The sequence below is a fragment of the Schistocerca cancellata genome, chromosome 7 (genome assembly GCF_023864275.1).
Source record: "Schistocerca cancellata isolate TAMUIC-IGC-003103 chromosome 7, iqSchCanc2.1, whole genome shotgun sequence".
Lineage (NCBI taxonomy): Eukaryota > Metazoa > Arthropoda > Insecta > Orthoptera > Acrididae > Schistocerca > Schistocerca cancellata.
Window position 1 is genome coordinate 375279694 of NC_064632.1, and position 24729 is coordinate 375304422.

Here is a 24729-nt window from a genome sequence, read left to right on the forward strand (position 1 = left end):
TGGAAACTAAATTCGACCTAATGTTCAGACACTTAGAAGAAATAGACATACAGTTGGAATTATTAAGCGACAAGGCACAGGGTCAGTTACAACACATACACTTCGTTCAGACAACCAAGATACGATAATTAAACGGCTCCAGGCAGTGGAAACCGGGTTACTAGAGACTACAACGGTTGTGGAAAACTTGACGAATAGATACACAGAAACAGTATCCTTCTTAATTAATGAAAATGACTATCGTTTACAAAAGTTGTAACGCCGTAATGAGCACTAAGAAACTGCATTACATTCACAGCCGAATAATATCTCAAACACACAAGACGTCCCATATTCAGACATTGTAGTCAGACAAGCAGATATGAGGTCGATGACTTGTAACAATAAGAACAGATTCCTTCATTTATTGTCCAATACTGATGATATATCTGGTCAATACTCCCACAACCAGAAACAATTATTAGGGATGATAGCAATCAACACAGTAGTGTGTGTGATGATTTTACGTCAACACTTAGGGAAGGAATCAACTATAAATATAAATATAAATTTACACCAGGCGGAGATATACATTCTTCGTTATTGCTTAAGGCATGATACCCAGTACGTGGTTGGGCACAACAAAAATAGATTTGTAGTCGGCCATTTACCAGGAAACGCAGTACAATGGGGTATGCGAAGAGTAGATGATTTCAAGTCTTTTATTGATTTTGAAAGAGAATTCAATGCTAAATACTAGAGTGCGGAAGCACAAAAGGAACTTCGCTTGAAATTACTAGTGTAGAAACCATATAATAGCAATGAATGGGCGGGATGCGGAGATTTCGCTGAATGTCAGCTAATTGAAGCCAAATATGTCGAAAATCCAATTCCTGAGGAGCACTTGTTAGAAGTTATTATCAGCCGCCTATCATGGATAGCACGAGATAAATTTTCAGGGACAGACTGGAGAAAAGTTAATAGCCTTTCATCCTTTCAAAATATTTGGAACAGCTAGATACAATAGAAAGGCAATCACAGCGTTGCGACAATAATCGTACAAACACGATTAGGGACAGCACACAAGTCCAAACTAACGGGACAAGCATAATAGAGAAACGAATATAATAACTAACAATAGAGCAAGATGCTGGTGCAGAGATGGTAATCGAGAATTTCAAAACAACACACAGATGGAAAACCGATACGCTTCGGAAGAGAGGCTTGATCTTCTGAAGCTCTCTGCAAGCGAGCCAGTATCACAGGACTCCCATCTGATTAGATGTGATTAAGATAATATGATGATGAATGATTCATTAGCTGAGAATCTGTGTATAATTAAAAATTACATCTGACCGAAGCTACGTGGCACAACAGATGAGGTACCAGTAGATAACATTATGGATTCAGGCAGTGAAATTTGTTTTGTGGACCAGGTGTTTTTAATGATCTATACATTAAAGGGCCAAAACATTATGACCACCTGCTTAATAGCTTGTTTGCCCGTCTTTGGAACGAAATACATCACTGATTCTGCGTATCAGAGATCCGACAATTTGTTGGCAGGTTTATGGAGGTATGTGGCATTAGATGTCTAGTACAGGCCATATACACTCCTGGAAATTGAAATAAGAACACCGTGAATTCATTGTCCCAGGAAGGGGAAACTTTATTGACACATTCCTGGGGTCAGATACATCACATGATCACACTGACAGAACCACAGGCACATAGACACAGGCAACAGAGCATGCACAATGTCGGCACTAGTACAGTGTATATCCACCTTTCGCAGCAATGCAGGCTGCTATTCTCCCATGGAGACGATCGTAGAGATGCTGGATGTAGTCCTGTGGAACGGCTTGCCATGCCATTTCCACCTGGCGCCTCAGTTGGACCAGCGTTCGTGCTGGACGTGCAGACCGCGTGAGACGACGCTTCATCCAGTCCCAAACATGCTCAATGGGGGACAGATCCGGAGATCTTGCTGGCCAGGGTAGTTGACTTACACCTTCTAGAGCACGTTGGGTGGCACGGGATACATGCGGACGGGCATTGTCCTGTTGGAACAGCAAGTTCCCTTGCCGGTCTAGGAATGGTAGAACGATGGGTTCGATGACGGTTTGGATGTACCGTGCACTATTCAGTGTCCCCTCGACGATCACCAGTGGTGTACGGCCAGTGTAGGAGATCGCTCCCCACACCATGATGCTGGGTGTTGGCCCTGTGTGCCTCGGTCGTATGCAGTCCTGATTGTGGCGCTCACCTGCACGGCGCCAAACACGCATACGACCATCATTGGCACCAAGGCAGAAGCGACTCTCATCGCTGAAGACGATACGTCTCCATTCGTCCCTCCATTCACGCCTGTCGCGACACCACTGGAGGCGGGCTGCACGATGTTGGGGCGTGAGCGGAAGACGGCCTAACGGTGTGCGGGACCGTAGCCCAGCTTCATGGAGACGGTTGCGAATGGTCCTCGCCGATACCCCAGGAGCAACAGTGTCCCTAACTTGCTGGGAAGTGGCGGTGCGGTCCCCTACGGCACTGCGTAGGATCCTACGGTCTTGGCGTGCATCCGTGCGTCGCTGCGGTCCGGTCCCAGGTCGACGGGCACGTGCACCTTCCGCCGACCACTGGCGACAACATCGATGTCCTGTGGAGACCTCACGCCCCACGTGTTGAGCAATTCGGCGGTACGTCCACCCGGCCTCCCGCATGCCCACTATACGCCCTCGCTCAAAGTCCGTCAACTGCACATACGGTTCACGTCCACGCTGTCGCGGCATGCTACCAGTGTTAAAGACTGCGATGGAGCTCCGTATGCCACGGCAAACTGGCTGACACTGACGGCGGCGGTGCACAAATGCTGCGCAGCTAGCGCCATTCGACGGCCAACACCGCGGTTCCTGGTGTGTCCGCTGTGCCGTGCGTGTGATCATTGCTTGTACAGCCCTCTCGCAGTGTCTGGAGCAAGTATGGTGGGTCTGACACACCGGTGTCAATGTGTTCTTTTTTCCATTTCCAGGAGTGTAATTCGTGTAAATAAGGCGCCGCTGATTTTTGTATGCGGTGATGGCGACTCAGATGGGTTCCATAGGATTTACATCAGGCCAATTTGGTCGCCAAGGCTGCAACGTGAGCTCACTAAATGCTCCTCACATCACTGTAGCACAGATGTACCTCTGAGATGCGGACTCTTATACTGCTAAAAGATGACGTCACCGTCGAGAAAGACATCAAGCATGAAGGGATGCAGATGGTTCACAGCTGTCAGTGTGTTTTCGATTACTGCCATAAATCCGAGGTAAGCGCAGGAGAATGTCTCCCATAGCAGAATACTGTAATACTGCTCCCCCCCCCCCCCCCCAGCCCGTGTCCGTAGTGCGCTCACGTTTTGAGCCGCCGTTCACCTCGATGATGCCCTTTTCGGATCCGACCATCGAACTAGTGTAGCAAAATTGTGATTCACCAAAAGAGCCGACACCTTTCCACTGATCGACGGTCGAATCCCGACAGTCTCGTTCCCACTGCAATCGTAACTGACCATGTCATCGGGTCAATATGTGGACATGTAGGAGTGGCCTGCTGTGGAGCTCCATTTTCAACAACGTACGATGAATGGTGTGCTCTGAAAAATTTCTGCTTGCACCAACATTGCGCTCTTTGAACAGAGCTGCTACAGATCACCGTCTATCCTACTTTACAGAATAGACAAGCCCCTTAACCCCACCTTCCGTGAAGAGTGGTGAACGTCCAACCATTTGGCGCCTAATCACTGTCCTTCTACCTGTTCCTGTAATTCGCTATGTAGACAACGAAATTAATTTCAGTTGGTGAATGAAAGTAATCTCTCCTGTCTGTAAATATTTATTTGATAAGTCGATGAGACACTAAAGTGGATTCATTCAGAATGTTTGATTGGTATACCACAAATACACTACTGGCCATTAAAATTGCTACGCCACGAAGGTGTGCTACATACGCGAAATTTAACCGACAGGAAGAAGATGCTGTGATATGCAAATGATTAGCTTTTCAGAGCATTCACACAAGGTTGGCGCCGGTGACGACACCTACAACGTGCTGACATGAGGAAAGGTTCCAACCGATTTCTCATACACAAACAGCAGTTGAACGGCGTTGCCTGGTGAAACGTTGTTGTGATACCTCGTGTAAGGAGGAGAAATGCGTACCATCACGTTTCCGACTTTGATAAAGGTCGGATTGTAGCCTATCGCGATTGCGGGTAACGGATCGCGCAGCCACGTCTCGATCCCTGAGTCAACAGATGGGGACGTTTGCAACACAACAACCATGTGCACGAACAGTTCGACGACGTTTGCAGCAGCATGGACTATCAGCTCAGAGACCATGGCTGCGGTTACCCTTGACGCTGCATCTCAGACAGGAGCGCTTGCGATGGTGTACTCAACCACGAACCTGGGTGCACGAATGGCAAAACGTCATTTTTTCGGATGAATCCAGGTTCTGTTTACAGCATCATGATGGGCGCATCCGTGTTTGGCGATATCGCGGTGAACACACATTGGAAACGTGTATTCGTCATCGCCATACTGGCGTATCACCCGGCGTGATGGTATGGGCTGCCATTGGTTACACGTCTCGGTCACCTCTTGTTCGCACTGACGGCACTTTGAACAGTGGACGTTACATTTCAGATGTGTTACGACCCGTGGCCCCACCCTTCGTTCGATCCCTGCGAAACCCTACATTTCAGTAGGATAATGCAGAACGCATGTTGCAAGTCCTGTACGGGCCTTTCTGGACACAGAAAATGTTCGACTGCTGCCCTGGCCAGCACATTCTCCAGACCTCTCACCAATTGAAAACGTCTGGTGAATGGTGGTCGAGCAACTGGCTCGTCACAATACGCCAGTCACTACTCTTGATGAACTGTGGTATCGTGTTGAAGCTGCATGGGCAGCTGTACCTGTACATGCCATCCAAGCTCTGTTTGACTCAATGCCTAGGCGTATCAAGGCCGTTATTACGGCCAGAGGTGGTTGTTCTGGGAACTGATTTCTCAGGATCTATGCACCCAAATTGCGTGAAAATGTAATCACATGTCAGTTCTAGTATAATATATTAGTCCATTGAATACCCGTTTATCATCTGCGTTTCTTCTTGGTGTAGCGATTTTAATGGCCAGTAGTGTGTGTATATCAAGCGAATCTTGCAAGATAACACTATCATTCCAGGAAGTAACAAAACCTTTACAGTATCACCAGATATGGTCCACTGTGTTGTCATGTGTCTATCATAGCTGTACCAGGACGAATATGTTTCTACAGGCAATGTCTTTGATGTGTGGGTTAATAATTTAGGAGCGCCTCTTGTGTATCAACGATGCAGAGGCTTAATTACTTTTCGTACGACATCGTGAGAAGTATTCCAGTATTCATGGTGAGGGAAAAAGAAGGAGAGTTGCACAGACTAGTGGTCGCCTTACCGGTTCTGCTGCACATGCCTTGAAGGGTTAAAACGATCGTATCGCACATCCCACTCTGGCAGGAACCATGCTGTGTGTGTACGAGCCTTACGAGATGTGGACAAGGGTGATGTATGGAAGTTGAGTCAGTCATGGAGGCGTGCACAGATAGCCGAAGCGATTAAGGTGACCGCTCTCGCAAAGTGGGAAATACGGGTTCGAATCCTGGTCCACCGCAAACTTTCACGTGTCACCAATAAACACTACAGCTGCAGTTAATTTAGATTTGCAGTTTATGACTCAAATTTCTTAACACTGTGTAATGTGGTGGTTAGTGCTATTTTGTCGTGCAAACATTGCCATTGCCAGCCTACTTCAGTACCCACGTTTTCCCATTGCACAAGCACAACGAGGACGCGGTTACGCCTGCAATTTTACAACAATGTCCTGTTTGGCTGAGTTCTTTCCTAAGCAGAATTTTGCGCGTCATTGCTGTTGCTTTCTTTGTCTTCCTTGCTACAGGTGGCGCATATATTTAATGGATGGTTGCTATATTTGGGTGGAGGGGACCAAACAGAGAGGTCATCGGTGCCATCGGATTAGGAAAGGATGAGGAAGGAAGTCGAAATGCCCTTTTAAAGGAAATACCCCGGGATTATTTGCATTCGCTGCCTGTGCCCCTGCCCCTTCTGGCTGGATAACAGTAGATAATTTCCATTGTGTAATCAAACATTTTATTCAGTTTTCAAACGCATCAAAAGAACACCCAGTTTTACTTATATATGACAACCATGATTCACATCTGAGTGTTAAAACTATTGATCTGGCAAAAGCAAATAATGTAACTACTCTGACATTGCGATCACATTGCAGTCATAAGTTTCAGCCTTTAGATAGAACTGTGTATGATCCATTCAAAAAGTTTTCTAACAATGCCTGTGACAGTTACATGTTGATGAATCCAGGTAAAACTATGACAATACTTGAAATTGCAGGACTTGTAGGAAAGGCATACGCATTAGCTTTTACTTCAAAGAATATTGTTTTTGGTTTTCACTATACTGGTATTTGGCCATTTAATGCTGATGTTTTCTCTGATGAGGATTTTTTGGGCTCATATGTTACTGACAGGATAGAAGAGAGACAGGTCACATATGGTCAACAAGGTGCAGTAGTTGGAAGTGTACCAGAAAATACCGTTGATGATGCCAATGGGACAAATATAACAGACTGCAAGAACACAAGCACTGTTCTAGCAGTAAGACTACCTGCAAATATTGGCGGTTCAAGTACGTCAGGATCCTTGGTACCACCAAAGGAAATTCCACTTCTTCCAAAAGCATCCATCCGTAAGACACCTCAGCATGGAAGAAAAAGAGGAAGGACAAGAATTCTTACTCACACCCCAGAGAAGCAGGAGCTTCTAGAATCTGAGAACATTAGGGAAAAAAGAAACAAACCAAACTCTACAAGCAAAACAGCCCAAAGCCCATTTTTTAAAAAGTCAGAAGGCAACTTCACCCAGAGAGTAGCTCATTAGACAGTGAAGGCTCTGCTATTCTTCATGTTATTGGTAGTGATGATAATTTGAGTCTTCACAGTGAAGAAGAATTTAACATGGAAGGTGAGCCTGAAGAGAATGACTTTGTTACTGTGAAAGTGCCAACGAAAGAAAAAGAAATACCATTTCGCTACTTTGTTGCGCATATTAATTCAATGAATAAAAATGAAGGCACTGCAATTGTGACTTATTTGCGATAGTCACGTAAGTTTGACAGATATTTTTCACTTCCTGCAGGTGCAGAAGCAGGTGAAATTTGTTTAACAGATGTCATTTGTAAATTACCAAAGCCTTCCACAGTTGGCGACACAAAACGAACAGTAGGAATGTTTGTATTCCCCATTGACATGATTGTATAGTGTAACAATTCAATGTACCAAATAATGTTTAGCAATAAAATAAATGTTTTCAGCATGTGTGAGGATTTTTTTTACTAGTGATCACTGTGCCCTATACCAATGCTCACAGTGCCCCAGGATGGGGGCACAGTGGGCACTTTTACATGTCTTTGTTTTCATTTATTTCATATGTAAAATTTTTATCAGAGTGAAACAATTAAATTAATTTAGATATTAGATGATTTAGGCTTCCTGATAGACGGGAAATAATCCAAAAATATATTCAAATTTCATCACAACAAATTCTTGAAAAAAAAGTGCCCACTATGTCCCAGTTTCCCCTACTTCCACAAATATATGTAACACTTGGGCAACAAACATTCAGTAACACGCGAAGAAACTACTTCAGCGAAACAAAAGTAAATACTAGCAAAGATACTCATTTACAGAAACTATAAACCTGCACTGTTACCAACATATACAATGTATCATAAGTATAATCGCTGGAAACAGGAAGATCACAGTTCTTTTCGAAATAATACTAATTTCTGTATCAGAAATAAAGGGGGCATGGCGGCATACATGACCATAACTTTAAAATTTGGTATATATAGGTCATTTTTCATTCGAAAGCCTATAATGTATATATCAATGTAATCAGGAAAGACTATAGAATTTAATAAAGTCATAAAAAATCCATTTTTCCACCATTTATAAGTACCCTGTATCCTTAAGTTTATAGTTATAGCTATTCCTTCTTTCTTCCTATATGTACATATTTTTTATAAATATGTGTGTGGGCGAGTTGCGTTTAATTGCGTTAGCTGGCGACCGTTTATGTCACTCAGAATTCTAATAATTAAACCTTTTGGCCGGCCGGAGTGGCCGAGGGGTTCTAGGCGCTACAGTCTGGAACCGCGCGACCGCTACGGTCGCAGGTTCGAATCCTGCCTCGGGCGTGGATGTGTGTGATGTCCTTAGGTTGGTTAGGTTTAAGTAGTTCTAAGTTCTAGGGGACTGATGACCTCAGAAGTTAAGCCCCATAGTGCTCAGAGCCATTTGAACCATTTTTTTTGAAACTTCTTGCGGCCGTGTTTACAAGCGCATGCGCGGGAGTTGCTTTCACCTGGTCTGCTGACGTAACTCACGGCTACGATCACAATACAGTGTTCTCTGCTTCGCCGCTCTTCGCTTCAAGCGAAGCGCCGTATCGTTTAATATCCCTCTTAATTTCACTTGCCCGTTACTTTATATATCAAGCTACAAGTAAAAATCTCTTATATCTAAACGTGTTTCCTTAACACTAGTATTCCAAAGCAAACAGAAATTAAATTACTATTATGTACAGTCATTTTCTCTCTCAGACACGCCACTAAACCCCGCGAGGAGGCGTCTGTGGACACACAGAAGTCCTTCTCCATATCGGTGTGACTGGTGTGCGGACAGTTGCCACGCCGGACATTTGCCACGATTTTACATGCTCCGAAGGGCTGGGTCCCTTGTCTCCCCCTCCTACTCTTCCTCCTCCTCATCCGCCCGCCCAGTTTGATTTCGAAGTTCCTAATGTGACCTTCAGTATGGAAGTTATACAACGAACAAGGGCAGGCCTCCTGCTCTCTATAAAGATTACGCCTATCTTAAACAGAGGGAATCTAAAGAAGGTGTTGTTATGTGAATGTGCTTACGCCGAAAACCGGATCGTTGCAAGGGAAAGCTGCTTTCGGAGAACGGATAAGTGTTGAACGTTTTAGAACATCTCTGTGGACCACCTGACGATGCGGTTCTGGACGTGAGAAAGCAAGTGGAAAGGGCGAAGAGAAGGTCTCGAGAAGAAACTACACAGTTTTCGGAGATATACGCGGTTGTAATGGGAAATCTACATAACAAAGTTTATAACTTTGTTACAGTGATGCCCAATTCAGAATCTATGAAGAGAACCATGCGTCGTCGATGGAGTCAAGCGCGGGGAAACCAACAAGAGCCTAAGAACTCTTATGAAATTGATCTTCATGAAGATCTATTAAAATTGAAGATTACAGTAGTTTTCTTCTAGAAGACGATAGATTAGAGGAGAGAATAATAATTTTTAGTGAAAGTAAAGGAAAAGAAAGTTTAAAAGCATGTTCCCATTTTTTTATGGGTGGAACTTTTGAGAGCTGCAGCAAGCAGTTTGCACAAATCGACACCATACACGTAGACTTAGGAAGCCCGATTAAAGAAGCAAACATTCTTCCTACTGCATTTGCACTGCTCCCTAATAAGAAGAAAGACACATATGTTCGTCTGTTTCGTCTGATAAAACAGGCAGTCCCTGAGTGGTGTCCTAAACAAGCGAATGTCGATTTTGGGCAGCTCAGATATCGGCCATTCGTCAAGTTTTTCCCACAATTCAAATAAATGGATGCTATTTCCATATGAAGAAGAGTTTATGGAGAAGAATTCGAGTTCTCGGTTTAACTGGGGAGTACCGCCAGAACGAGGATTTAAGACTTCACGTCCGCATGTGTGCAGCGCTGGCGTTTGTAAAACCGGAGGACATAAGCAATGGATGGATTGAGATTCGTGCAGAAGCTCTCTCAATTTTTTGACTACTTTGTAGACAACTGGCTAGAGAATGAGGATATCCCAGTAGAAACGTGGAACTGTTACGGAAAAAGGCAGCGAACGACGAATGCTGTTGAAGGCCGGCACAACAAAATAAATAGTATTATTGGAAACCCTCACCCTAGAATCACCTATTTGGTGGAGTGCTTGAAAAAGGAAGCAGAGCTCATAAACTGCATGCACATGAAATTGGAAATGAATCTTCGAAAGTAAGACGAGGAAGAAGAAGTACTTCAAAGCTGGACGATAGGATAGAGAGAATCGTAAAGAATTATGAAGAGACTGGCAACATTAAGCCTTGCTTGAAAGCCGTTGTCCACATTCAGAAACCGGACTAAAATACGTTAAAAATAATGTATTAAAAACTATGAAGACCACTGAGTCCTCGCAGATTACTGAGTTAAAATTATTAAAACATCGAAGCAGCATTATCGGCGCTAATATTAAGATGTAATTGTAAATAGAATGTACATTAGTTCAGCCTGTTTAGGCTGATTTTAAACACGCCAAAATGGTAAATGGTCATTCATCATTTTGACGGTCCAAAGCCTGTGCAAAGTGTGATGGCAATCAACCTTTAATCTAAAAATTAAAGAGTGTTTCAAGCCTCACAAAAGTATCCCTATTATTGCCACGTTAAGATAAACTTTTTTCTACCTTCCAATATTATGGCCATACTATTAAATAATTGTGAGTTCTAAAATTATTTTCTGAAGCTTCAGAGTCGCAACTATCACCTAAAATATCATGGTTTGTTAATATCATGGTTTGTTAAACTGATAGTATACGCTTTTGTAAAAGAAAATGGGGACTGAACCTTTGAATTGCACCTAAAATTGACATCCCAAAACTGATCTGATCCTAAGGTTGACAATTTTGGCACCTCAAATATTTTTTTTATTTACGTTTAGCTGCAAACATTTATAGTAGATGTAAATCTACTTAATTACATGTAGATATAGTCCTTTAAAAATTAAAATTCCTTACTTAATTGTTGATTATATTTAAACAGGCAAGTAAAAGCAACTGAAACTAGGCAAGGAGCTTACTACTGAAAATCAATTGTTAATAAAGAACATCAGAAAAAATGTATTAGACCTACTTTTCTTATACATTAGAGACTTTTTGATAAGATATTTGATCATTTCCTCTGTCACTGACAGTTCAGGCACCTCTGCAACATTAGTTATTTGATAGTGTAATTTGAGTTGCTTGGCAACACCAGCTGTTATGTTTGCAGCTGTTCTCATTTCGAATTCTGGAATATTTACTTCGTCTTCTTTGGTGAAGGAATTTCGGAAAACTGCATTTAGTAACTCCACTTTAGTACATCAGTAACATTACCGTCGCTGTCGCGCACTAAAGGTACTTACTGAGCCTTTACGCTGGTTTACTTAACATAGGACCAAAATCTCTTTGGATTTTCCGCCACATTTCTAGAGCGAGTTTCGTTGTGGAAACTATTAAATGCATCTCGCATTGAAATCCGCACCAAATTTCGAGCCTCAGTAAAACTTCTCTAATCTTGGAGATTTTGCGTTCGTCTAAATTATACGTACCTTTTTCAATGCTCCTGCAACACCTTTCTGTGTTTTGTGTACCATGGGGATCAGTTCCGTCTCTTATTAATTTATTTGGTATGAATCTCTCGAGTGCTGTTGATACTGTTTCTTTAAACTTAAGCCACATATGGTCTTCACACACATAGTTTGGAAGGATTGGAGACTGTCTCTTGGAAAGACGTCAACCGAATTTTTAGCTGGTTTTATAAATAGATATATTTCGCTTTTAGTTTTGGTGAATTTCTTTGTTACGGAATTGAGCCTCGCTACGACTATGTGTTCACTAATCCCGGTATCCGTCGTGATGCTCAGGATTAATTGTGGCTAAGAGGTCAAGTGTGTTTTCGTAACCATTTACAATTTGAATGGCCTCGTCAACTAATTGTTTAAAATAATTTTTAAAAAAGCATTTAAAACAATTACGGAAGTTTTCTGTTTACAATAGGGTCTGAAAATGTATTTTTGTAAACATATGGAAGGTAGATTGAAGGTACTGCCCACTATAATTCTATGAGTAGTGTATCTATTTGTGATGAGACTCAAGTTTTCTTTGAACTGTTCAGCAACTGTTTCATCTGAGACAGGGGGTCGGTAAAAGGATCCAATTATTAATTGATTCCGGTTGTCGAATATAACCTCTGCCCATACTAAGTCGCAGGAACTATCTGCTTCAATGTCGCTTGAGGGCTGGAACACACGTTACATTATTTTTCCTTAAGTTGTGCTTCTTGTTTCTGTTGTAGTGCAGATCATTACAATTACGGCTTTTCCTGACCCAGTAAATACCAGAGCTAAACAATGAAGAACAACAACGTACGTTACAAGCATAGCATTCTGTATTACTTCATTTCCTTATTTCTAACATTTTAAAATTGTACATCGACTTTAGATGACATGTCAAGTATAGATGTTCTTATCTCTATTTAGTGAACGTATTTTCAGTCATGTTTTGAACATTGTCCCGCTACACTTTAGTTAATAATGTTTCACCGCAAGGGATATTTGATTTTGGAGAGTAAATTAATGTGGAGTATGTCGTTCTTCTTTTCAAACATTCACATACCCATTTCTTCTTTCCTTATTGTCTTTTGGGCACAAATGCAGTGATCAAAAAGAAATGATTAGCGTACATTCTCATTCTCTTCACATCGTTCCTTTCTTGTTGCTCCCACGGCGATGGACTGTTTCTATCGCAATCAGTAAGCGTGAAAGAAAGCTACCGTACAGACAGAGAGATCTATATTTATACTTGGCAGAACTAATTACATACTGACATAATCGTCGGTATTGCTTTCGTTTCCCAAAAGTTATAAATATTTCGATTTCGGAAAAGAATCTCTGTATTTGGCCAAGATGTCGAAAAAGAAGGTCCCATACGTACTGGTATCGAGTAAGATGTGGAGACGGCGGTTTGAAAGCGGACAGAAGTACGAGGAAGGGCGTCCCGTACCTGAGGGATCCCTGCCTGGCGAAGGGGCAAGTGTGGCAAATGTCCGGCGTGGCAAATGTCCGGCGTAGCAAATGTCCGGCATTCATCATCGAATATCCCATTCCTTGGACGAAAAAAGAGGCATTGCTGAATGCAAATATGCACAGTCACACAAAAAGTCTCATGTGGACAAACATCCATCTTGTATTGATAATCCTTGATAATACCGGTTTGTTTTCCAAATACATGTGCATACTTAAATAACAGATCTGTAAGTTCCTGTTGTTCCTGTTCATTTAGGGTGCTGTACTCACTTACCTTTTGCTCTACCATTTCATAGTCTACATCTGATTCTGGCGAATGTTCAGTGTAGTGAGTGTTTACAAATAATACAGTAGGAAATACAAATTGATTTGTCACATCAGACTCCTTCTGCTTGACGTTCTTGTCTGACGTTTTTATTAAATAGACAGAAAATACCTGTTCGTTTACACTGATGTAGCAATTACCACTTCCTATGTCAATTTGCGTATTTTAAGCTCTAAATGTGCCTATCCCAATCAAAAAATTGTCCTATTTTCTATGGAATAAGTGCTTGTAACCTAACTACTTTTGATTTGCTTCCAGTGTCCGTCTGTATTCTACAGTTCTGCCCTGGGGACTTGGGAATTTTACCTCTTTTCTTTAACTCTTGGAAAAATTCAGTTGACATTAAGTTAGTCGTTGCACCTGTATCTAGAACTAAGTGTACTTCCATGTCAAATATGGTTGTTTTTATAACTGCTTGTACCTGCTCTTCGTACAAGTTTTCTTGAACTTCCTCCTCATGCCGGTATAAATCTTCTTTCGTGTCACCTTATTCATCGTATCTCATAAAACTTGTGTTTATAAGTATATTGCCCCAACTCCCTATCTGGTCAGCAGTGTGAGGCCTGCGACCGGTTGGAGTTTTCCCCCGGTGCAGGAACATTGACCTCAGTGACCTGAATAATTGCAGCGTGCTGTACAGCGTGTGTTATGTTACGCCAATTCGTGTCATTGGCTGCGCTTGAAGTATAGTTTGCGCTATTATGTTGTCCAAAGATTGGCTGCAACATAGCACGCGGCAATCGATTGTTGCCAACCGCTTGCCACTGCACCAGCTGGTTGTTACCACTTACGGGAGGCGGATAGCTTTGTACTGGCGGACAGTAGTTCGCTTGCCCGCTGTAATTGTTCCTGTTGTTTTGAAAACCTCTCTTAAATCTTTTGTTTGTCCCATTTCCATTCCCTTTTTTATGTACTGTGTCGGATATGGTTGCCACGCTTGTTGCGTAGTAACATTATTATTTAAGGTTGGTTTCCGAAGACGAGTTGAGGTGTTTGCTTATCTGCTGCTTTATGTCGCCGTGGTGCCTCTTTATAAATCAGGTCTATGGAATTCAAAACTGACAAAAAGTACTCATTGTCGTGTTCTGGTGTGGTTATTGATTTTTCCTTTGTGTGGCGGAAGACGGCTCTTTAATATCTTCAGTAAATCCATCTGTGATACAGGATTGGTCCAGTATCTGGTCTTATTTATATACTTTTCGAAATAACTCCGCAAACTGCCATGCTTGCTATTTAATGGATGTGGGTTAAAGATTCACGTCTTTTCTCTCTTGAACAGCTTCCGACCAGTATTGTCTAAGAGAGCACGTTCAAATTGCTCGTAACTGTGACAACGTTCTGCCATTTCAGTGGCCCACGAAAGAACGTCACCTTGGGTGTAACCAACAACGAATCTTATCTTTCGAGCCTCTGACCAGTTACGCGGAAATACGTTGCGGAACGCACTGATAAAAACTGTCGGGTTCATCCACTTCCCATCCGTCGAATACGTGGGAAACTGCCTATGTCTAACCAACCCTTCAGCAGCGAATGTGAATGATAAACGAGCGGCATTTTCTGACATCGGTTTATTGTTTCGAAGTGTGCTTAGCACAGTGTGACAATTGCGCATGTGTTGTAGGTACTGCTGTAGGTAAATTACGAATTTTACAATCTTCCCTTGCGCTCGCATCGGACTTGTGACAAGATGTGGATAACTACCACGCGCATCCATCTCGGGCACAGGTAGTTGAATATTAGCAAACTGACTTAATTCATTTGAGGATTCGGTTTCCCTTTTCTTCATGGCCTCTTCTACCGCGTCTACATACACTACGTGATCAAAAGTATTAGAACACCTGGCTGAAAATGACTCACAAGTTCGTGGCGCCCTCCATCGGTAATGCTGGAATTCAATATGGTGTTGGCCCACCCTCTGCCTTTATGACAGCTTCCACTCTCGCAGACATACGTTCAGTCAGGTGCTGGAAGGTTTCTTGGGGAATGGCAGCCGATTCTTCACGGAGCGCTACACTGAGGATAGGTATCTATGTCGTCGGTGAGGCCTGGCACGAAGGCGGCGTTCCAAAAAATCCAAAAGGTGTTCTATAGGACTCAGGCCAGGACTCTGTGCAGGCCAGTCCATTACAAGGATGTTATTGTCGTGCAACCACTTTGCCACAGGCCGTGCATTATGAACAGGTGCTCGATCGCGATCCCCGAAATGCTCTTCAACAGTGGGAAGCAAGAAGGTGCTTAAAACATCAATGTAGGCCTGTGCTGTGATAGTGCCACGCAAAGCAACAAGGGGTGCGAGCCCCCTCCATGAAAAATACGACCACACCATAACACCACCGCCTCCGAAATTTGCTGTTGGCACAACTCACGCTGGCAGATGACGTTCACTGGGCATTCGCCATACCCACATCCTGCCATCGGATCGCCAAATTGTGTCCCGTGTTTCGTCGCTCCACACAACGTTTTTCCACTGTTCAGTAATCCAATGTTTACGCTCCTTACACCAAGCGAGGCGGCGTTTGGCATTTACCGGCGTAATTTGTAACTTATGAGCAGCCGTTCGACCATGAAATCCAAGTTTTCTCACCTCCTGCCTAACAGTCGTAGTACTTGCAGTGGATCCTGATGCAGTCTGGAATTCCTGTGTGATGGTCTGGATAGATGTCTGCCTATTACACAATATGAACCTCTTCAACCGACGTGTCAGTCAACAGACGAGGTCGGCCTCTATGCTTTTGTTCTGTACGTGTCCCTTCACGTTTCCACTTCACTATCACATCGGAAACAGTGGACCTAGTGATGTTTAGGAGCGTGGAAATCTCTCGTACAGACGTATGACACAAGTGACAACCAATCACCTGACCACGTTCGAAGTCCGTGAGTTCCGCGAAGCGCCCCATTCTGCTCTCTCGCGATGTCTAATGACTACTGATGTCACTGATATGGAGTACCTAGCAGTAGGTGGCAGCACAATGCACCTAATGTGGAAAACGTATGTTTTTGGGGGTGTCCGGATACTTTTGATCACATAGCGTATACTTTGCATTCAGATACTATCTTCTGCGCTAATGTACTACTTTAATCTAAGGTGCCTGCTTCTGCTCTTTTGGTTATATCATCTAAATTGTACCCTGTTTCAGTCCGCCTGCTTAGATGGATGGTAACATGCTTGCGTCCCATACACTGGGCCCGGGTTCGATTGCCGACCGGGTTGGACTGGGTGTTGTGTTGTGCTCATCATCATTTCATCCTCATCATCGTCCGCAAGTCGCCTAATGTGACGTCGACTGAAATAAGACTTGCACTTGGCGCCCGAACCCGAATGGGACATCCTGCCCAACAATGCCATACGATCATTTCATTTCCCTGTCTGAATTCTTTCTCCTTTGGCACATTCAGACTCTAATTGCAAGCTTCCTGCTCTTAAAGTTAGCTCCTCTACTGCCAATGGTAAATCTTTATTCCTTGTGTAGCTTGTTGACAGTAATGGTTACTTTCTTTATAGAATTACACATTTGGTTTTGATGTGCTCTTATACTATTATCTGTGTCAGTGATTTTCTTTAATTCACCTTCTACATGTTCTTGATTGTCACAAACTCAACCTACTTTTCGTTCAAAATATCAATACTTACTCTAACATCAGAAACAACCTCCCGTTTTAATTGCTTTTTCATTTCTTTTAAATTTTTAGGTATCTCCGTGTGTAATTTTCCTGTAAGGTCATTGAATTTTTGTGTGACACTGTTTTGAAAACCTTCCAATACCTGTTTTTGTTCTGTTTTGAAATCTGAAAATCCTCGTGACAAATCGTTACATTTTGTATTCGAGTTACTAAGCTGTTGTGTAATGTATTGAAATTCGTGTTCATATCATGGAAGTTAGTGTTCATATAGTTCACAGTTGTCAGTAGTTGCTGTAACAGCGCGATGGTGGTACTGTAGCGACGCTGCAGCGCGCTAATTCAAGCTCGCCGTGTGTGTGTGTGCTGTGCGCGTGTGTCAGTGCAGTGGTGCTGTAGCAATTACTCTACGCGACGTTGGTGTAGTTCCGCGCCCAGCCTCTAGAGGCGCTGTGTTTTCTATCTTTTATATACGTTCGGTTTATTGTTATTATTCCTTGTTTTATAGAGAGTAGTAGTTCCTTGCCTCCTGACTTGTGTGGACGAGTACTGTTTCCTCTCCTAATTACGGAAGTTTTCCGAGGATTAAGGATACTCTGCTTAGGCCGGAAGCAAATTTTATAGCTCCGATCTGTCCATACATGCCGGGCGTCGCAAGATACGCGTTCGCAATAAAGTTATTGTTACTCAACTGAAGGTCTTCATTCTTCCGAATCACGTTAAGCAAAGGTCGGACAGCCACCAGTTTAGCTGTACCCGACAAGTGGTGACCCCGACGTGATTCAAGCAGAGACCGACGTGATTAAGGAGAAGCAGCCGTGAGCTACGTAAGTAACGAGCACATAATGACCGAACAGCAGGCCGTCTCCCGGATTGCAGTCCGTTTGCCGCCGTTCTGGCCCGACAATCCGGTACTCTGGTTCGCGCAGGCAGAGGCAAGTTTTAGCTGCGCTGGAATAACGGTCGAAGCAACTAAATTTGCGCTGATTGTGAGCCAACTCGACCAACGTTATGCAGCCGAGGTGCAGGACATAATCACAGCACCGCCCGAGGCTGGAGCTTATGCCAGGCTAAAATCAGAGATGATTCGACGGGTGGCCGCGTCACAAGAGGACCGGATACGTCAGGTTCTGACACAGGAAGAAATTGGCGACAGGAAGCCTTCTCAATACCTGCGACATCTACGCAGCAAAGTTGACACCGTTACTGTGCCAGACAGTCTGCTCAGAACACTGTGGAGCAGTAGGTTGCCGCCGCAAATAAAAGCCATAATCGCCTCACAAACGGACATGCCGCTGGATGACGTGGCGCAGCTAGCAGACCGGATACAGGATGCGATCACACCGGCTCCGGTCAGCGCAGTCGCGGCGTTGGACAACAGTGCAAACAGTACCGCGTCTGTAGCACGAGCCGACCATGATTCTCTCGCTGCCAAGGTTGAGCTTTTGTGCACCCAGGTCAGTGCGCTGCTGGCACGTGACGACGACAATAATAGAAGAAGCCGATACAGACGGCGGCGTTCGAGAAGCAGATCTTCCGGCGGTACTACCACTCCGCAAGGCGAGGTACCGTTGTGCTGGTACCACCGACGATTCGGCGATCAGGCAAGGAAGTGCACATCGCCATGCTCGCACCCAAACGCCACCGGCGGTCGACAATAGGCGCAACCGGCTGCCAGTTATCCTCCAAGCGCCTGTTCGTTACCGATAGGAGTTCCGGCGTTAAGTTTTTAATAGACACGGGGTCGGACCTGAGTATCATACCACGAACAGCCATACATCGTTGCCGGCCGCCAACTGCCTTCCGTCTGACGGCTGCCAACAATTCTTCCATCGCAACATATGGCACACAGAGGATGGAGCTTAATCTCGGCCTACGTCGCGCGTACGGGTGGAATTTTACAGTGGCTGACGTCACGGAGGCGATCGTCGGGGCTGATCTTCTCGCACACTACCACCTGCTGCCGGACGTCGCGAACGCACGCTTGGTGGACAGCGTCACTGGCTTAGCAGTCACGGGTTTCCGTCGCGACACCGCAACGCACAGTGCCAAGTTGGTCCATGCTACGGAGGGTGAGTACACTGAATTACTGCTTAACTATCCGAACTTGACCAGGCCGCCCGGCGCTCCCAGGGTCATACCACATGACACGGTGCATCACATTCAAACGACGGACGGTCCCCCAGTAGCATGCCGACCTAGGCGTCTCGCTCCGGACCGATTGAAGATAGCGAAGGCAGAATTTGACGCCATGATTCGCGAGGGCATAATGCGGCCATCTAAGAGCCCGTGGTCCTCCGCATTACATTTTGTTCCGAAGAAGGGTGGAGCTTGGCGCCCATGCGGTGACTACCGTGCGCTTAACGCGCGAACAGTGCCGGACAGATATCCCGTTCCGTTACTGAGGGATTATAATCACGCTCTACATGGTGCCACGGTGTTCACAGTTCTGGACTGCGCTAAAGCGTATACACAGATTCCGGTGGCCAATGACGACATTCCAAAGACTGCAATAATAACGCCTTTCGGTTTGTTTGAAAGCAAATTTATGACTTTGGGTTTACGCAATGCCGCTCAGACCTGGCAAAGGTTTATAGACTCGGTTCTCCAGGGGCTGCCGTTCTGTTTCGCCTACCTGGACGATGTGTTAGTGTTCTCTGCTGACCACGATCGACACCGACAACATCTGCGAGAGATTTTCGAGCGGTTGGAGCGGTACGGTGTCGTCTTGAACGTGGACAAGTGTGTTTTTGGGCAGTCAGAGGTGACATTTCTTGGCCATAAGATTTCTGCTGAAGGCTCTCTTCCTCTGTCCGAGAAGGTGGACGCTATCTTGCAGCTACCCCGACCAACTACGATCAAAGAATTACGTCGTTTTTTGGGGATGCTCAATTTTTATCGACGACACCTTCCTCACGCTGCGGAGCTGCAGGAACCTTTGACGGCGGCATTATCGGGCCCTAAAGCAAATAGCAAGTATCTGATACAGTGGACAGAGGACATGTGTTCTGCGTTTGAGGCAACAAAGAGGAGCATGGCCGACGCGGCGCTTCTCGCACACCCACGGCTCGACGCGCCATTAGCAATTGTTGTAGATGCGAGCCAGACGGCGATCGGTGCCGCGTTACAACAATGGTCCGACAACGCATGGCAGCCACTGGCGTATTATTCCCACAAGCTTTCGCCTGCACAGACAAAATGGAGCACATATGACCGTGAGCTCCTGGCAGTATACCAGGCAGTGAAATATTTTCGCCCCCAAGTGGAAGCGCGAACTTTCACGATATATACAGACCACAAGCCACTCACGTTCGCCTTCCGTCGGAATAGTGTCAACTGCTCTCCCCGTCAATTTCGTCACCTTGAGTTCGTGGCCCAGTTTACTACCGACATTAGACATATTTCTGGGATCGACAACATTGCTGCGGATTGCCTTTCACGGATCAGCAGTGTTTCCAGTACCATAGACTTTCCTGCACTGGCACAGGCACAGAGAGACGACGAAGAACTCCTTGCCTATGTCAAAGACACGGCTTCCACAGTGCAACTGAAACTCGTTGATGTTCCGGGGGAAGATACACAGCTATACTGCGACGTTTCTCGCGGCCGACCTCGTCCCTTTCTGACGCCGGCTTTTAGAAGACAAGCCTTTGATATAGTACATGGATTGTGCCATCCCGGGGTACGCCCGACATTCCGCCTAGTATCGCAACGTTTTGTGTGGCCAGGCATGCAAAAAGACTGCCGCGAGTGGGTCCAATCTTGTCTTCAGTGCCAACGCTGCAAGATTAACCGCCATGTACACGCACCGATCGGCGATTTTCCGGATACCACCGCCCGCTTTGCCCACGTTCATTTAGATGTAGTCGGACCACTTCCACCTTCGAACGGGCAAAGATATCTGTTTACAATGATCGACCGTTTTACACGTTGGCCGGAAGCAGTGCCGGTGGATAATATCACAGCAGACACATTAGCTTCCGCTTTTGCAATGACTTGGTTGGCAAGATTTGGATGCCCACTACATATTACCACTGACCGCGGACGGCAATTTGAATCAGACCCTGGCCAAGTTTTGTGGTTACACCCACCATAAGACCACAAGTTATCACCCAGCAAGCAACGGAATGATCGAACGCTGGCACCGTTGTTTGAAGGCCGCGCTGATGTGCCACGAAGAAACCTGGACAACCGCACTACCGGTGGTCTTGTTAGGCTTACGGACGACTTTCAAACCAGACCTGGGGTCGTCAGCGGCAGAACTGGTTTATGGAGAAACACTGCGCCTTCCTGGTGACTTTGTAGACGCTGATGCCACAGAGACAGTGTCTACTGGCCAGCCGGATTTCTTGCGACGATTGAGGGACCATGTATCAAAGATTCGCCCTCCGAAAGCCACACGTCATGGCAAGCCGCCCACTTTCGTGCACCAGGACCTGGAACAATGTCGTCACGTCATGCTCCGCACTGAGGGCGTCAAACCGCCTCTACAAGCTCCTTATTCTGGTCCATATGAAGTGCTACGGCGCGGTGCCCACACCATGGATATCCTAGTGAACGGCAAAGCTACGAATGTCGCGTTGAATCGGGTTAAACCTGCGTATGTTTTTCCTGACACCCCACTAGCGGCACCTCGTCGCAGGCATTCACCTACCGCTGTTCCAGACACTGACGCCACATCTCCGGCGCCGGCTCTTCAACATCCGCCGCCCAACGCAGCACAACATCCACCTCCTGACGTTGTTCCTCCTCCTCCTCCGACGAGGACGACCCGTTCTGGACGTCGGGTGCACTTTCCGGCGCGGTATCTCGACGCCGACGCTCCGCTTCCGCCCGGGGGGCTGATGTAGCGACGCTGCAGCGCGCTAATTCAAGCTCGCCGTGTGTGTGTGTGCTGTGCGCGTGTGTCAGTGCAGTGGTGCTGTAGCAATTACTCTACGCGACGTTGGTGTAGTTCCGCGCCCAGCCTCTAGAGGCGCTGTGTTTTCTATCTTTTATATACGTTCGGTTTATTGTTATTATTCCTTGTTTTATAGAGAGTAGTAGTTCCTTGCCTCCTGACTTGTGTGGACGAGTACTGTTTCCTCTCCTAATTACGGAAGTTTTCCGAGGATTAAGGATACTCTGCTTAGGCCGGAAGCAAATTTTATAGCTCCGATCTGTCCATACATGCCGGGCGTCGCAAGATACGCGTTCGCAATAAAGTTATTGTTACTCAACTGAAGGTCTTCATTCTTCCGAATCACGTTAAGCAAAGGTCGGACAGCCACCAGTTTAGCTGTACCCGACAGTACTATTATCATTGCTATTATCTGTTCTTTGCATGTTAATATTCAGATTACCGATAATCGGTGTACGTCCTATGTTGTCAAAATACACTGTGTTTCGCATTCCTCTGTTCCGTTTAGCAGCGATACATCGCTTCAGGAGGTGTGTGAAACAGTCTCATCGGTAGTCATCATGGTATCATCATAGTTTGTTTGTGTATCTCTGCTTTCGTTTGTTTCATCTGTGATACCTATCTCTGATGTCTGTTGGCTTTCTGCTAGCTGCGTGGTTCGCGCTTCGTTTTCATTTATCTGTGCATGCAAATCACCACCATTATGGCCTATTGCATCTCCTGTATTACGATCAACAATGGATAATTTTTAGTCAGCCGTTTTGATCGTGCCAGCAATTACCAAAAAAAATTAATAAAAATCAGTAGAATAGATTTTTATGCAAATAAATCTTACGCTTGGAACTTGCAATTTCCTAGGAAATCGCGTTTCGAAAAAACTCCTGTCAATTTGTCGAAAAGTATTACGACGCAAATGATTGAAATTTTCGTAATAATTTACACCACACTGATGAGTCAAAGTTTGGCATAATTTTTGAGTCATTTCTATTAATAAATTTCCTGTTAGTGACACGGTGAGGAAAAACGAAAGAAAGCTAACTACGACAAGAGAAGTGCTACTACGCGTAATCGTGCAAGCTATTGCAAACTTCTATCTTCTCTGCGTAGTCAAGCAGCTCACTTACGTTTCCAATTGTTGGATACATTGGTCTTTTTAATTCTCTGTTCCTCGTTTTGTATATTATGCTCCTCGTTTTCATATAATAAGGCTTTTGTTGCACTGGTATCCATCCAATAAGAAAATATGCAGAGCACTTGCCCGCGAAAGGCAGAGGTTCCGAGTTCGAATCTCGGCCCGACACACAGTTTTAATCTGCCAGGAAGTTTCAAAATAGACAGAATTAGCTTTTATTTTACACAATAATGACAAAATTTTTGCGTATGTTCATTTAACTTTCGCTAGGAAAAGTCTGTTTATGTTTAGCTATGACTTTGTCCTGGAAAATCGGTCGCCAATTGTGTTAGTTCTGTTAGTCGATTTTGGAATAACTGTGCTGGGTGGTGGGAGGCAGCCCAACAGCTAGCACAGAGAGAATGAATCGGCATGAAATTTATGTAATGAGAGATAATTAATACTTGCAGTATTGGAATGAAAGCATGAATTCTTGTTGAAAGTAAATTTGGTGCCATGAACAGTCTAACTCGCAGCGTAAGAAAAATACAATGCAACGTACCAATACTGAAGTAACTTGGTGCTTAATAAAAAGTCTGTTGGAAAGAGAGAGAGAGAGAGAGAGAGAGAGAGAGAGAGAGAGAGAGAGAGAGAGGTGGTTGCCGATCATACATTCCATCCACTAAATCTTGATGATTGCGCATATATAAGACGTCTTGCCCGATGAGAGAAATTACTGCCTCTTCTTATGACTGCAGGCAAAAGTCATGATTTTTTATCACACTTTATGATTTATTATACACATTGTTGATGCAAGAGTAAAAATCACGCATCCTTTTTGCATGAGATCTAAGACACAAGTACTCTCAAGCGAGACTGAAACAAAAGTTGTTAAAAAAATGAACATTTTTCTGACATTGTTCTTTTGTTACAAAGATTATTTTAAAAGCTTATCTTTGCCGTTTTCTGCGGCGATGTACCATATTATTATTAGTAATGAGAAAAAAAGAAAACATTCGTATGAATTGATATTGCGAGAAAAAATAAAAAGGTAGTACACAGTACCCATCATGTCGTTAATGGTCATAGTTACTGGGATACCTGCAAGGAATTAAGACATTGCGCGATATTCGAAAAAGTTTGCAGTGAAAAACAGGGGTAGCTATGATTTTGCGTTTCGTGCATATTACATAATATGCTGCTGCACATGACATGTAGCTAATACACTGAATTTTTCTTTAGACTTCGTTAGAGGTCTCTATCTATCACCAATCTCGAGAAAGTTGATCTGACGTAGCTCACTCATTTGCGATCGCACCGCGCCAGCGATAAAACCAGAGTGAAATATTCACTACATTCCTCATATTTTATAAGCAGTTTGAGATATCGAAAAGAAATTTTGGCAAATGATAGCACACAAAGAGGAGAGTCTTTTGCAGTATGGTTATTATGCAAAACTTCATTATCTACTGTGTTATTCCACTACCTACAGACTTTTCTGGTGAAAGAATATAATCTTTAAGGGTCATCGATAGCTGGTGAAACGAGGAATGCTATGAGTTTTGGAACAACATAAGTGAAGTCATTACACGTTCATTTTGTACCGAGGATGTGCTTTTTCATAATATGCTGACCTTAATTTTCCTCAGTCCCTCACTTAATAAATCACTGTTCCAGAATTCTCTCACAATTGCGTCTGCACAACATGTTAGTGAGGTGAGATTGTGTAAACTCCTCTGTGTTTCGGTGAAGGAAGCAAATAGTACCATGGCAACAAAAGAAGTGTGTAGGTGTTACTCAAAATTC